Source organism: Cynoglossus semilaevis, chromosome 18, assembly GCF_000523025.1.
Source record: "Cynoglossus semilaevis isolate Cse_v1.0 chromosome 18, Cse_v1.0, whole genome shotgun sequence".
Taxonomy (NCBI): domain Eukaryota; kingdom Metazoa; phylum Chordata; class Actinopteri; order Pleuronectiformes; family Cynoglossidae; genus Cynoglossus; species Cynoglossus semilaevis.
In genome coordinates, this window is record NC_024324.1 from 6,042,291 (window position 1) to 6,057,086 (window position 14,796).

At 38.4% G+C, this 14,796-nt stretch overlaps 1 protein-coding gene across 3 annotated transcripts in view; it reads left to right on the plus strand.

Annotated features, from left to right (window-relative positions):
* LOC103394152 (teashirt homolog 1-like) overlaps positions 1 to 14,796 on the plus strand; it is a 232,999-nt gene that overhangs the window by 5,808 nt on the left and 212,395 nt on the right. For 2 of the 3 annotated variants that reach the window (XM_025065276.1, XM_017041182.2), the window contains exon 4: positions 14,622 to 14,680. The gene's annotated coding sequence lies outside the window, so the exon portion shown is untranslated. Of the gene's footprint in view, positions 1 to 14,621; positions 14,698 to 14,796 lie in introns of all 3 variants that reach the window. The other variant, XM_008331328.3, reaches the window with a different exon arrangement.

Consider the following 14,796-nt stretch of genomic DNA (forward strand, 5'->3'; position numbering starts at 1 on the left):
TCCCGCACTCTTTCTTTCTCCCCTGACTGTGAGAGCTTTCCTAGATTTCTGCAGCTCTCCGTCTTCGACCGCTCTGAAATCAATCCTGGATTAGGCTTGATTACACGGATGCCCCTCTGGGACGCTTTATTTCAATGAACTAGTGGAGTGAACGCACAGAACTGCAACAGAACGGTATTTTGTACCAGCCACATAAATTATGCATCGTCTGTGGATATCAACCAGCCTTGATCATCTTTTTTATAGTTTGAATTCAAGAGTGAGAGAAATTGCTAATTGCCAGCCTTGTCACATGTAATCTGTGCTGTGTTTGATGTACAATGGACTTTACAGTGTATATGTTGGTTATTTATTTATGTGCTGATGATGTTCTGTCCGTGTGTGCGCGTGTGTGTGATGAAACCGAGACCCAGATAAAAAAAAAATGTTTGCGGTTTGTTTTATGTTTTCATACTTATATGGTTATTGGTTCTGGAATAAGTGGCAAGAAAATGTGAAAAACTGGGGCCTGCTGTGACTGAACATTTCATCTGTTGTTAATACCCCCCTCACGCCCTCCCCCACCAACAACAACAACACCACTAACCTCAGCTATACGGCACACACACACACACAGGCACACTGTTATTTATGTAGTGCTGTTTCCTCTGTTTTATTTTTCCCTCCTCGGCCGCATCATGCACTCAGGTGACGTTTCCCTGCCTCCGTTTTAATTGTGCAGCGAAACAGAGATATTTCACCTAAAACACATGCGTAAACTCAGGGTTCCATTTTTTTTTCTTTCCGACTGATAAATAGAAATGTATCATTTACCAGTTATCGTAAAAACACTGTGTCGACGTTTGCCGTTGCATCTTCTCAGATATGACTGTGCTTTGGTATCTTTACTCTCTTGTGATGTTTAGGTGAAAATATTTGGTTTGTTTGGAGAAAAAAAATTAAGTTTCAATAGAAATCTTATTCTGAATTAGATAGACCTAGCGCCAATATTGTGAAATATAAAAAAACATTACAAAAAACATTAAATTGCATTAAATTGTTTATAAAATTAGTTGTTAATGTTACAGTTTTTTTATCATAAAAAGCTGCTGGAACTGGGCCGACACCATACTAGTTTTAATAGTTCAAAATTTTCAGACTTGTTAGTGAAGAATGTTTGTCCACTTTTAAACATATTCTAGACGTTTGACTTTGTCCTCCCTCATTATTCACCATTTTCTAACCTTATGGATGAATTCACTTTTCTCTGGGTCTATTAACAATCAAATCACTGAATAGACCTGCGTTACTGCTACTGTAATTTTTGAGAATTACACGTGTATCTATATTCAATGGCAGTACATGCTGTAGGCTCTTATTTACCGCAGCTTTATTCAATGGCAGTACATGCTGTAGGCTCTTGAGTTATTTACCGCAGCTTTAATTATGTTCAAAATAAATGTAATCAGAAATGCTGTTAAACCAAAAGTAAGTGGAAAACAGAATTAACGTTGTAGTTTAATATGTTTGATTGACTATGGTGAAAAACCTGACACCCACCGCTTTATCCAATGGCTTGAAACATCAAAACATCTTATTTTCATGCAACAATTAGCATAAACAAAATCAGTGTCCTTGCCTAAAGAAGAGATTTCAGTAGATAAAGAAGTGTGTTGTGAGTGGACACCCACTCATGTTTTGATCACTGCATCACTGGTCCAGTCAGATCCCTGTAAACAAGCAGCCGCTCAAGAGGCTGGATGGTGAATTTAGACAAACACACAACACACTGCCTTGAAGTGATGTGACGACATGTAGTTTCTCATCAGGCCCCCAGGCTTTTAAGATAACGTAGTCAACGTTATGACGGACTTGGGTCCGTGTTGATTCCAAACCCCATAGGTGCGTAGACACAGCCGGCAGACAGATTTAAAGCAGTTAAAAGTGCTAAAGCTACGTCGGGTTACTGTGACCAATCGATTAGCAGGAGATGCTCAGCCGTGTCCTACAGCGAGGGGCTACAATGTTAGATTAAATGCCGGCTAGATCCTCATCAGGAAGAAAATCAATGGTTGTTGTTATGGGCAAATAGTGTCTGCGAGAGAGGAGGGAGACAGGGCTGGAATTGGGGGGGATGTAGAGTGGGGAGGTGGAGGAATGTAGAGTCACTTTACATGGTGTGTCCCAGGCCGTTTGCACTGTGGCGCCTGCTTGTATTGACCTGGACAGGAAGCCTCAGTTAGAGAGAGAGAGAGAGAGAGAGTGGATTTGTCACCACAGAGGGTTTGTCTTCTCTCCCTGCTCTCTCTCAGGTCACATGTGCTGACTTTTGCCTTTTTTTAATACTAATAATAAAAATATATGGTGAGCAGAAGACCCAGGAGCAATGATTACTGCTCTTGTTTTATAAATTTACTTTATTGAAACCATCCATAATTCAGTGGCCAAAGAGTGCAGTTGTTCTCAAGAACGTTGTGTTAGCAGTGGGAGCAGATGTAGAGTATCTGAAATCATTTGCTTATGAATTAGTTTCAACTTCAGAGCTCCTGCATTACGTAAACAGTTGGACCTTAAATGACTAGAATTTGTTTTGTTTTATGCGTCTGATGCATCTGGAATTATTTTTCCATTACACTGCACCAATTGAGGTAAATATTATTATCAGTCTGAATCGTAGGTGGTTTCTCCAAACCAGTGATTAGTGAGGTTGGATTTTCTGGAATTTAGATTAAACTGTGCAGCAGTTTAATCTAAATTCTTCAGATAAGTACTTCACATAAAAAGCCTGTGATTAAATGCAATGTGCTCTGCATTTTTCTACATTTTGACAGTGATTATATCTAATTCTGTAATGGTAAACACATCGTATGCCATCGTAAAACCAAATTCAGCACTGGCAACTGTGACAATGGCTGTCGATTTCTTATATACAGTCTTTGTATTTTAATAGATGGGTGGGGTAATGTGAGAACAATTCTCATCCCAATTGACGTTGGTAATGATGAGAATAATTATCTACCTACACCATGTTTAAACATACAAGTTTGCTGCAAAAAGATATGTTATGAAAACCTGAGGAGCTGCTTTTTTTGGATAATTTTCAGAAACATTTGTTTAATTTCTGACTTGTGAACTCACGTAATATCATATCGTTAGTAGTTAAACACTTTCCAGCCTTTTGAACATAACAATCATATTCAATATACTTCATTTAAATATGGAGCAGTAGCTGCCAATAAAATATGGAATAATGGGCTTTGTGTTTTTTTTTTGTTGTTTTGTTTTTTTTTTTTAATAAATCCTGCTCCACATAGATCCCATCCTCTTGACTCTGTCTCCCGGCGTATCAAGGACAAAGAGCCAATGACTTCACTGCTGTGTCTGTGTCTTGTGTTTCTGGGGCAACGGAGATTATTACGGCAGTGAGAGCCCTAGGTGCTGCTGGCGATGCCAGATAATTATGCAAAAACAAACGAAGCTCCAGTAAAGGTGTGCTGCCAAGGCTCTCAATGCCAAATCAAATGGTAGAAAATGGACCAATACGGAGACAAAAAAAAAGCACAAATGCATAATGAGAATTTTGAATTGGAGAGTCAAAAACATACAATTATACCCAGACCCTGGCACATTTTTCCTTTTTATTATTCTTTTATAATAAGGATGTGGTTAAAGGTTGATTGCAAAGAGTCACTCCTGCTCTCCACATATTGCAATTAGCTTCATCTTAACACGAGTGTCAAGTCACATGTCTCTGGAGGGATAAAGTTGTGTTAAGGTGTTTTATTTTTAATTTTTTTCCTTGTGTCTCACCACACAGAGTCTTCCAATTTATTCTGTAGAGAACCTCACAATGGCCTATAAAAATAACTAATTTAATCATTTAAATTTACACAGAAAAAAACTAACAAAATCCCCACAGTCATTATCACTTTTTACTGTAACTATGAAGCTTAGACTCCTAATGATTATAAGAGATCATGGGGCATTCTTGATTCATGCCAATGTCCTCCATATTAATATACAGCATAAAAACCTGGGGAGCAAAAACACCCCAGTGTAGTTTATTTATTCACAAAACTCAAGTTAATATTTCTCCATCTCTATTTGAAAAAAGAAAAACCCCACATAACTAGAAAACTGGTACCAGTTCACACCAGTGCATTGCCTTGGTCACACCTTTATGTGGAACAGGCCTCAATGTCTGTATCAGGATATTTGGTTGATATTGTTTTGAATAACTCCTCAGTTTTTGTTCAATATCATAGCATTTTGGACCAAACATTTTCTAGTTTGCTAAGATTTTATGTATTTTTTCCTACCACTGGCAGTGAAGTGTTCCTCAGTGTACAGCAGTGTTTAAATGTGAATCGAACTGATGAAGCTGCATTGAAGCGCTTGTTAACGTGAGTCTGGCTTGTTAATGTGATATTTCATTGATTTGTGGAAATTGCCCACCCACCGGTGATTGTGTACATTTCACAGCAGAAGTCGAGAGGTTGGTCAAAACTGATTTGCTAGGTATTTAATGAGTTTTATTATTAATCATGCAGTCTCGAGCATGTTGAGGAGCTGGAAGAGGAGGAGGAGGAGGAGGAGGGAGGAAGGGGGAAGGAGGCACCAACAGACTGTGGAGAGGTGGAATCTTTCCCACAACTGACAGTTTGTACAGACATTTCCCTCACAGGCTCTGTTGCTGTCTTAGTCCTGAAATGTATTCCTCTGCACTGTAGCGCAGGGCAGGGGGGTGGGAGTAGTGGTGGAGGGGTGTCCAGATAAAGCAGCGATAGCCCGACGAGGAGACGCTGGGGTGTGGGATTGCTTGTATGGAAGCACCTGAGTGCTCGTCTGCGGGATTTGTTTGACTCGGATAATTGAAAGTGTTTTAAACTATTATAGCAACTGGAGAGCTTGTTTAACTGCCCAGCTGTCAGTCAGGCGGGTGGGCCAAAAGCCCGAGCCCGTCAGGGCTTGTCAGTCAATGGAAACGAGAAGTGTCGGCTTAATGGATTTCTCTGCATCGTCCTGTCTACGTACCCAGCAGAGCCAGAAGAAAAAGGGAGACAGAGGAGAGAGTGACGAGAGAGGGGGGAGGAAAGAATAAAAATCAATACTTTGTCATGTGTGAGTGTGTGAGCTATCAAAAGAGCAGGTGGATTGGGACTGTGTTTACAGAGTGTTTGTTTGACTACTTTTGACTGAATGACCTGTATCCCTTACACCTGTGTGTGTGTGTGTGTTACATGAGAGGCTGTCTTAGCCAGACAAACATTTTATACCTTTTTTTTTTTAACCAGAGCTTCTTGTTGTGGTTTGAGGTGTGAAAGAGGTTGCATTTTGTTTTAAGGTCAATGGTCTCTTTACAATTGGAAAAAAAATGTCTGTACTTCATTTATTTATTTAATATCAAACATAACGTTAGTTAAATTTAAGCATCCTCTGCAAATGAATGAATGATTCAACTTTTTAAAAGAGAAAGGGAAAAAAAAATAATGCTTTTGCAAATGCAAATAGTTTTCGCTAATTGATCAGTTGCCTGGCTAACTTTTGTGTGGACTGCTCCTTTACTGCTGGTCTACGTGGGTTGACCTACTTAGTGATTAGTGATTAACTAAACCATGTGTGTGTGAGATAAAAAAGATACTCCAATTTGCCTGAATTAATTTCTTCTCACCTTTCCTTGTCTTTTTTATTTCTAGATTCCCTTTATGATGTTTTACTAATGAAAGTATTTGTAATAATTGCTTATTTTTTTCTGTTTCAGACAACGTATAATTAAACAGATTAAAATTGTAGTCCTTTAAAATACAACAAAAATGACAGTGGGTGAGGCAGCATTTCTGTAAACAAACCGGACTAGATTCTCATTTACCAACTAGTCCAACTAAGATTAGTTTGTTATAAAAAGTACAGCAAGAAATAAGTAGAGTTTTTATGTGTTAGTGTTAGAATCAAAACGTGGCTTTTGCCTTAAAGACAGTGTTAATGGTTAATTTCCAGCCCAAATGAACTGCTGTGTGTAAAGAGCACAGCATGAGGCAGATGAATGTGTTTTCACTTGTTTTGCCAGACACTACACAGCTCATACATTCACACACAGATACCATGCACACAATGTGAGCACCTTAGGAGATATATTTATTTTATCATTCCTAGTCCTGGTCGCAGGAAAAGCATGTCGCAGCACATACCGGGGTTTCATCTCACTACCACCTTGTGTGATTTATCGCCAGCAGATCCTATGGGCTCCTATGCCATCATTTTTAACTGCACTGTCTTTTATCTCCACCACATGATCATATTAACCACCGCCTAAGACTAACACCAGGCAGGGGGAGATGTCTGCTCTGAGCTAAACCAGACTACCTTCTGAAAGGCATCAAATCATTTCACCATGCTTAAAAGCAAAAAGCCGTAATTACTTGTAATTGGTGCTTCAAATTTTTCTCTCCCTTTTTGCTAAATTGGATGATTTCCTTTTTTTCCTCTTGCTTTTCAGGAGGAATGATAGATACCTCAGAAGGTTTGAGGTGGAGAAAAATTGAAAACAGTTTTTGTCCCTTTTTTTGAAGGTAGTATTATTGTTAGTCTTCTCCTCTTTCACACACTCTAGCATATTCTCTGACTGAAGAACAATTATTGTTCAGTGTTGGGAAAGTCACAGGGGTGTAACTTAGTGCAGCTTTTCACATTTTTTTAAATATAAAATACATTACTATTTGTAATAGATCAATCTAACTTCTTAGATTAAATATTATTTGAATTGGCAAAAGAAATTAGTAAAAATGTGAAAAAGACATGCCTGAAAATAAAAAATGTTTTTATTCTAGAAACCAACAGATGTGGCAGTTAAAAATATAAAAGTAGAAAGGATTTATGAAAATATTTCTATTAAAATAACAATAACAAGAGTATTGCAGTTTATTTGTTATAGATAAAGTTCTTTTAAATAAAAATTAATTCTTCTAATAAACATACTTTTTATTTTTGTGTATTTAAAAAATGCTCTAATAGAAGACCTAGATTTTATAGGTTTTGGAAATGCTGTTGTATTGTTAGTAATCTTGTGATGTTATCACACACACATTGAAATAGAATGGAAGCTTTATGAAATATTTTATATTTGTCTTTCACTACAGTGAAATAGTTTATAAATAATTCTCAGTGAGAGACATTATTTATTAAACATGACCCAGAGAACATGTTGTATTAGTGTACTAACATCTTGCACCAATGATCACCAGATTTGTTTGAAGATTCTCCATCTCTATTTGAAAAAAGAAAAACCCCACATAACTAGAAAACTGGTACCAGTTCACACCAGTGCATTGCCTTGGTCACACCTTTATGTGGAACAGGCCTCAATGTCTGTATCAGGATATTTGGTTGATATTGTTTTGAATAACTCCTCAGTTTTTGTTCAATATCATAGCATTTTGGGACAAACATTTTCTAGTTTGCTAAGATTTTATGTATTTTTTCCTACCACTGGCAGTGAAGTGTTCCTCAGTGTACAGCAGTGTTTAAATGTGAGTCGAACTGATGAAGCTGCATTGAAGCGCTTGTTAACGTGAGTCTGGCTTGTTAATGTGATATTTCATTGATTTGTGGAAATTGCCCACCCACCGGTGATTGTGTACATTTCACAGCAGAAGTCGAGAGGTTGGTCAAAACTGATTTGCTAGGTATTTAATGAGTTTTATTATTAATCATGCAGTCTCGAGCATGTTGAGGAGCTGGAAGAGGAGGAGGAGGAGGAGGAGGGAGGAAGGGGGAAGGAGGCACCAACAGACTGTGGAGAGGTGGAATCTTTCCCACAACTGACAGTTTGTACAGACATTTCCCTCACAGGCTCTGTTGCTGTCTTAGTCCTGAAATGTATTCCTCTGCACTGTAGCGCAGGGCAGGGGGGTGGGAGTAGTGGTGGAGGGGTGTCCAGATAAAGCAGCGATAGCCCGACGAGGAGACGCTGGGGTGTGGGATTGCTTGTATGGAAGCACCTGAGTGCTCGTCTGCGGGATTTGTTTGACTCGGATAATTGAAAGTGTTTTAAACTATTATAGCAACTGGAGAGCTTGTTTAACTGCCCAGCTGTCAGTCAGGCGGGTGGGCCAAAAGCCCGAGCCCGTCAGGGCTTGTCAGTCAATGGAAACGAGAAGTGTCGGCTTAATGGATTTCTCTGCATCGTCCTGTCTACGTACCCAGCAGAGCCAGAAGAAAAAGGGAGACAGAGGAGAGAGTGACGAGAGAGGGGGGAGGAAAGAATAAAAATCAATACTTTGTCATGTGTGAGTGTGTGAGCTATCAAAAGAGCAGGTGGATTGGGACTGTGTTTACAGAGTGTTTGTTTGACTACTTTTGACTGAATGACCTGTATCCCTTACACCTGTGTGTGTGTGTGTGTTACATGAGAGGCTGTCTTAGCCAGACAAACATTTTATACCTTTTTTTTTTAACCAGAGCTTCTTGTTGTGGTTTGAGGTGTGAAAGAGGTTGCATTTTGTTTTAAGGTCAATGGTCTCTTTACAATTGGAAAAAAAATGTCTGTACTTCATTTATTTATTTAATATCAAACATAACGTTAGTTAAATTTAAGCATCCTCTGCAAATGAATGAATGATTCAACTTTTTAAAAGAGAAAGGGAAAAAAATAATGCTTTTGCAAATGCAAATAGTTTTCGCTAATTGATCAGTTGCCTGGCTAACTTTTGTGTGGACTGCTCCTTTACTGCTGGTCTACGTGGGTTGACCTACTTAGTGATTAGTGATTAACTAAACCATGTGTGTGTGAGATAAAAAAGATACTCCAATTTGCCTGAATTAATTTCTTCTCACCTTTCCTCGTCTTTTTTATTTCTAGATTCCCTTTATGATGTTTTACTAATGAAAGTATTTGTAATAATTGCTTATTTTTTTCTGTTTCAGACAACGTATAATTAAACAGATTAAAATTGTAGTCCTTTAAAATACAACAAAAATGACAGTGGGTGAGGCAGCATTTCTGTAAACAAACCGGACTAGATTCTCATTTACCAACTAGTCCAACTAAGATTAGTTTGTTATAAAAAGTACAGCAAGAAATAAGTAGAGTTTTTATGTGTTAGTGTTAGAATCAAAACGTGGCTTTTGCCTTAAAGACAGTGTTAATGGTTAATTTCCAGCCCAAATGAACTGCTGTGTGTAAAGAGCACAGCATGAGGCAGATGAATGTGTTTTCACTTGTTTTGCCAGACACTACACAGCTCATACATTCACACACAGATACCATGCACACAATGTGAGCACCTTAGGAGATATATTTATTTTATCATTCCTAGTCCTGGTCGCAGGAAAAGCATGTCGCAGCACATACCGGGGTTTCATCTCACTACCACCTTGTGTGATTTATCGCCAGCAGATCCTATGGGCTCCTATGCCATCATTTTTAACTGCACTGTCTTTTATCTCCACCACATGATCATATTAACCACCGCCTAAGACTAACACCAGGCAGGGGGAGATGTCTGCTCTGAGCTAAACCAGACTACCTTCTGAAAGGCATCAAATCATTTCACCATGCTTAAAAGCAAAAAGCCGTAATTACTTGTAATTGGTGCTTCAAATTTTTCTCTCCCTTTTTGCTAAATTGGATGATTTCCTTTTTTTCCTTTTGCTTTTCAGGAGGAATGATAGATACCTCAGAAGGTTTGAGGTGGAGAAAAATTGAAAACAGTTTTTGTCCCTTTTTTTGAAGGTAGTATTATTGTTAGTCTTCTCCTCTTTCACACACTCTAGCATATTCTCTGACTGAAGAACAATTATTGTTCAGTGTTGGGAAAGTCACAGGGGTGTAACTTAGTGCAGCTTTTCACATATTTTAAAATATAAAATACATTACTATTTGTAATAGATCAATCTATTTTCTTAGATTAAATATTATTTGAATTGGCAAAAGAAATTAGTAAAAATGTGAAAAAGACATGCCTGAAAATAAAAAATGTTTTTATTCTAGAAACCAACAGATGTGGCAGTTAAAAATATAAAAGTAGAAAGGATTTATGAAAATATTTCTATTAAAATAACAATAACAAGAGTATTGCAGTTTATTTGTTATAGATAAAGTTCTTTTAAATAAAAATTAATTCTTCTAATAAACATACTTTTTATTTTTGTGTATTTAAAAAATGCTCTAATAGAAGACCTAGATTTTATAGGTTTTGGAAATGCTGTTGTATTGTTAGTAATCTTGTGATGTTATCACACACACATTGAAATAGAATGGAAGCTTTATGAAATATTTTATATTTGTCTTTCACTACAGTGAAATAGTTTATAAATAATTCTCAGTGAGAGACATTATTTATTAAACATGACCCAGAGAACATGTTGTATTAGTGTACTAACATCTTGCACCAATGATCACCAGATTTGTTTGAAGATGGCCAACAGGAAATATTAAATATAGTAAATCCAAACCAGTTATTAAAACGCACAAACAGATGGTTCGGACTTTGCAATGCACGAACAGTTGTAATTACTGTAAACATGCCCATGTTTTATTGCATGCATAAATAATCCAGTCTTTGCAGAGTTTTGAGGAGGAAATTGCTCTTGTGCATATTTTTAGAAGAAGTGAAAAAAAAAAAAAAACAGACATTGTGTTTATCCAAGAAAAGTAGAGAAGAAAAAAGAAGAGGAGAGATTTTGTTGCACTTTAGGTATTTCTCTTTTGGTGTCTCAGCAAAATTTAAATTGTGCTGTTGCACGTTATTCCACTCTTACATGCGTTTTGCTCGCACACACACACTCTAGCTCACTTTGAGACGGTACATTTGCACAACTGACCTTGTGTAACATTTTCGCTGAAGCTTGAATAGAGGCCGAGTGTTCTGCATTGGTTTGAGACTAATGGTAATGAACATAGAGGTTTCTATATTCAGTAATTCAGTTTGACCTTGTCTATGAAATGATGGTCCAATGAATAGCATTCTTCTAATTGTAGCTCTGGCAGAACACCTCATGACCCACTTTTAGGGTCTCCACTCGCCAGTTGAAAATGTGCTGCATTATCATTAGCTGGGGAGGAGAAGGGAAAAAAAATGAAAAACTTAAAAGATCCAACGTTGCTAAATCTGCGAGAATCTAACACTAAAGCAGATTGCATTTATCTCATCTAATATTATCCCCTTTGGATGCTGCGATAAGGAGTTAGGCTCACTCAGAATGGGAGAAGATAAAAGAACCCTTTAGAGGAAATGGGAATGGTTGTATTCACCAAATGGCTATGTTGAAATCATCACCATCATCATCACCATCATCATCATCATCATCTCTCTCTCTCTCCTTCTGTGTCCATATGCTCCCTCTCACTTTTTCCACACTCTATATGACTCTGAGGATCTGAGGGTAAAGAGCCCACTGTGGGCTGCCAGCAGTAGAGACATCAGAAGGGGCCATTTGGCAGAGTCTGGGGCTCTGAGCACCTAGAACTGCAGCAGGGATAGCGCATGGCAATAAGTTATTATTGCTAGGCTGAGTTAGGAATATTACCAAGAAGCTCCGTGATATAGTCAGGGCTAAGGGTTCCCTGACAAAGCACCACATGAAGCATAACCATAAAGTATGTCATTTACACGTGTACTTCACTAAAGCACATTATCATAACAGTGCAGAGATTGGTTGGTTGGTTTTAATGAGATTGAAGTGCTGCACCGCAAAGTGGTGGAATATTTTGATTGGTCTAAATTTAAATTTTAGTTTGACAAACATCAGTCACAACTTTGAGCTCTCCTACTGTAGCAATTTTACTACTATTTATATTATTTTGTAATGTAGGTCCACTCTTTCGTTCTACTTCATGTGGTGACATTTAGGAATCTAGTGTGTATTCTGTAAGTATTTTTTTATCTATTGTGGCGTTTGGCTGGTTGCTGTCATTGTGAAAGCTCCTGGACTGTTTAGTTCATTGCAAGCCTATATATAGCCCATACATCCATTCATAATGACATTTGTAGCTATGATTATTTTAGGGCTACGAGTTAGCTGAATTATCCAGGTTCCTGGACTGCAGAAAAAAAACATTCAGATCACTAATATTTCTATACAAATACAGTATAAATATTCCACATTCTGTCTTGCCTCTCAAAATTCACCAGATTTATACATTCATATTTAATGGGTTTTTTTTCTTTTGCCCTGGGGCCTTGGCCTTTGGCTTGCCCAGGGGTTTCAAATCAACCACCCATTCACTACATAAAAATCCTCAGGGAAAGGGGCACTAAGAGAAGGATTTTTACAGCATACACGCAAAGAGACATACACTCGATATATAGACCCACGGAGAAAGAATTGTCTGAGAGTAAATCACATGTGACGGAACCTAAACCCAACCTAGGTGTGTCTCTTGACACAGTGTGATGAGTCTTGCACTGGTGCATTACTGTCCATATGTGTCCATTCTTCGTGTGTGCATGTGTGTATGTCCTCTTTACTGCAATGTTGTGAGCAGCCAATCATTTCTTCCAGTCTAATTAGCACACATGTAAATTCAGAGCAGCAATGGAACTCATCCAGAGACAACCAACTGTGACATGGCAACTGTTCACCACGAGGGAAACATGGTGGTGATGGTGGGGGTAGAGGTTACTGCCTGCGGTTCACTGAATTTACACAACACTATACGAAGGTATAGCAGAAGGTAATCGGGCTGTCCACTGCTTAAGATTAAGGGCGAGCCACTCGTTGTCAGGGTTGTCACGCGTCACCCAATCGAACACACAGTCTAGGCAAGCAAGCACTCAGTGTCAGCGATGACGGACCTGATCGGGGACTGGTCAATTTTACCACCAAATCATAGTTTAAGGAAATTTTATAATCCCTCCAAAAACGTCATCTTTTTTTTACATTTGATGTTGACAGTTTTGATCATCAACCACTGACATCACGTCGGTGATGAGCCAATGTGCTGGGGTTTTTTTACCCATCACACCTCACAGTCAATGCAAAAAAAAAAAAAAGTGACTATGGACTAGGCACTGTTTTACCTGAGAAAAACTCTAATGTTTGACAGTGCTGTCAGCAGAAGTGTAATAACTGAAAGCAAATGAACTCCTACACAGTGGAAGATGTCAACAGTTAATATTGAATTGAAATAGTAGATTAAAAAAATAGATAAAAGATTTAAGAAAATGTTGCCACCATTTTAATAGCACTTGAAATTGTCCATCTTATAATTTTGATTAAGTGTTTTATTAAAATAAGGTCAAAATTGTGTGGACAGAGAGGAATGAGTGTCTCTACGACAGTCTCTCCGTGGATTTGTTTCTTGGTTACATGTCTGCAGTAAGAGGAGGCAGTGATGCAGATTAACTGAGAGGAAGCAACACAGAGAATCCTGTGCAGCTCTGATCTCAGTGTTACTGTGCACACTGTGTGTGTGTGTCTATGTGTCCTAATGTTATCAACACTTACATTTGCAGAAGGAAACAAGCTTTCTCCAGGACCTACCTGACAGTTCAATCTCTTGAATGTAAACTCCCAGAGGATGGCTTTAGGATTCTCTTTCTTTAGGCTTTTCTGTGCTTACACCAACCTTAATAAATACACATCTTGTACTGTGGATGTGTGTGTGCCTGCTCATCTCTGCATGGCTGACTCAAAACCGACCCTTTGAAGTGTAGTAACGATGAGGGGAAGTTAATTACGTCCCATTATGCAGGCTGGGTGCGACCATGCACCAGTTAAGGCCATGTTTTTTCCCTTTAATTAACTAGAAAGCCAAGCGGCCGCCTGTCAGCGGGCTGCTAAAAGAGCATTTCAGAGGAAGAAACCCTCTGGGTGCTGATGAGAGGGCGCTAGGACTGGCCACATGTTAATGGTGAGGTGTTAGCATCCTAAACCACGTTATCACTCGCCATTCTCAGTAGTCCTGCGGAAATGTGCAAAGGGAAATCTGGTGGATGGTCTCAGGGGGAAACAAGCTAAGCCTCTTCACTTTAAGAGTTGATGGTAAAGCACAACAAAGTGCAAAGAACTTCAGGGAAGCGAATAAACTTTTCTTTAACTGCTTTAAAAAACTGCACCAAAAGTGCCTGAGTTATAACTTACTTAATTAGGGAGACCTTTGGGTGGTTCATGGTTCTGTAGCCAAACTAAGCAAGTTGGACATATGGGTTTCTGTCTGCAGACAGAGTTTAGATTCTCACATGACAAGCAAGTTAGAACTTCCTCCATCAAAGCTGAAGATGGAGTAAACAAATCTTTAAAAGTTTAGAAAGTTTAAAAGTCAAATATATTTCCTAGTGTTAGTGTCTTTTTGAAAGACTAGATTCAAAGTAGTTAAAATCTCCAAAACCTACTACTGATACGAAGAGCATAAACATCACATTTTTACCATAATGTTCAAAGACCAGTAGAGTGGACAACTCTCAACCCAGAGTACGGAAGATGAAATAAAGACCTGCCTGTCCCCCGGTGACAAACAAAAAAGATACCTGCTGACTTTACCGTTTTTAAATCTGTTACATTGCTAACTGAAAATGCAAACTCCTGTTGTGGTGACCCTTGACTAAGGGACAAGCCTAAAGTGATTCATCTTCATTGCTACTACAGTAAGTTTTGTCATTGTTTTGAAAATGATTTCTCAAACTCAAATCTCATTTCTTCAGGGATCCACTAAAGAAAATGACAACCAGCTGGAAAGGTCTCCTGAAGGCTCTGCTGCTTGGTGAGTACACATATTTGGTGAGTACTCACATTTCCCACCCCTGAAAACCTGCCAATATAGAAATATTACATAGAATTTAGTCCAAACCAAAGTCCCACTAAAGGCCACCGTAATTA